Below are 1,836 nucleotides of genomic sequence, written 5' to 3'. Positions count from 1 at the left end.
CCCCCGAGGGACCCCCTGCTTCAGATCATGACTCCTCTGCAGTCTCTGGTCCCCCAGCAAAATGTCGGGAGCTGTCTCTAGTAGGGATGAGCCAGGGGCTCTAGACTCTTCTTGCCCATGAAGTGACCCATGGCTCAGAGGTTGCTCCACGGGTACATGCGGATTTTGCCAGCCCGGCTGCGGGGCTCCCTGAGTTCCCAGATGACTGAGGCTGCGCTGTCAGTGAGGAGAGGGAAGAGCAGGACATAGACAAGCCATTGAGTGCCCCCTGCCCGCAGGGCCATCGCTGTGCCCTGCCCGCACCACAGAGCTGCAATCTTTCACAGCGGCTCCGTGTTTGTTTATTTTAAAATCTGTTTTTATTGCTTTTGGAGACAGGAAAGAAGATTGATAGAGAGATAGAAACATCAAAGAGCAAAAGGAGGAGGGGCACAGCAGGAGCGGCAGGGGCCCGGCCCTGGGCAGGGGCCCACAGGAGCATGTGTTCTGACTGAGATTCAAACCAACCACCTCTTGGTTCCTGGTTTGATGCTCAACAGCTGAGCCACACTGGCTGCGCATGTTTTTCACATATTTAATCCTAAAGGCAATTAAATCCCACTTGTAAGACACACATTTAAGTTAATCTGCATTGCTAACATTCTTCTCCATTCTTTTCTCAGTTTAAACATTCAATAGTACAGTAAGTGAAGTCAAGGTGTTTGTCAATTTCCCTGATGTAAATACTGTCATCATTGTCAGCTTCAAAGTGCCAACTTAATGGCAATGAACGTGGGCATAAGTTAATTCAGTAGCACATCCTGATGTTTTATTTGCAGCATACTGATAGAGTAGGAACAAATATACTCAAGAACATTCATTATAGCCGAACTGGTTTGGCTCAGTGGATAGACCGTCGGCCTGCGAACTCAAGGGTCCCAGGTTCGATTCCGGTCAAGAGCATGTACCTTGGTTGCGGGCACATCCCCACTGTGGGGCGTGCAGAAGGCAGCCGATCGATGTTTCTCTCTCATCGATGTTTCTGACTCTCTGTCCCTCTCCCTTCTTCTCTGTAAAAAATCAATAAAATATATTTAAAAAAAAAAGAAAAAAGAACATTCATTATAAAATAGTAAAAACAATTGGGAAATGGCAAATTTTAAACATTATTTAAAACTTTATTTATAATTGATTTAAAACATACATTTAAAAATATATTGATTTCAGAGAGCGAGGAAAAAAGAGATAGGAACATCAATGATGAGAGAGCATCACTGATAGGCTGCTTCCTGTACCTCCCCCTCCCTAGATATTGAGCCTGCAACCCTGACCATAAATAAAACCATGACCTTTTCGGTTCATAGGTCGATGCTCCACCACTGAGCCCCACCTGCTGGGCTATAGTATTTAAAAATTTTTAAAAATATGTGTATTTTTTATTGTTGATAGTATTATAGCTGTCTCCCATTTCCCTCTGTATATGTATATAATGTTTGGTGAATCTATTCCAGGCCTCCCCTCCCGCCTCCCCTCAGAGATCTGTCAGTTTGGACCACCTAAGCGGACCTCCAGTCCCATCATGTCCTCCAGCTCCCATTGTGGGGCCTCAACACCTATACTCACCAAGGTCATTGGCTCGGATGACCCTCCTCTGGGTCGTTGCTAAAACTACATTACCCAGAAAGTACTGCGCGCGTGCCTCAGACCAGAGCGGTTTGGTACCAGCACATCCGGTTAGGGCGGGACTTCCTGCGTCCTCCTCCCGTCAGCCATTTTGACGACTCACGTGGATTAACAGTCACAAGCTCTCCCGCTCTGGTGGCGCCTAGGAGGAGGAGCTGGAGGCAGCGTCCCCGC

This window comes from Myotis davidii, unplaced genomic scaffold (genome assembly GCF_000327345.1).
Source record: "Myotis davidii unplaced genomic scaffold, ASM32734v1 scaffold1100, whole genome shotgun sequence".
Lineage (NCBI taxonomy): Eukaryota > Metazoa > Chordata > Mammalia > Chiroptera > Vespertilionidae > Myotis > Myotis davidii.
Note: the sequence above shows the minus strand (reverse complement) of the source record.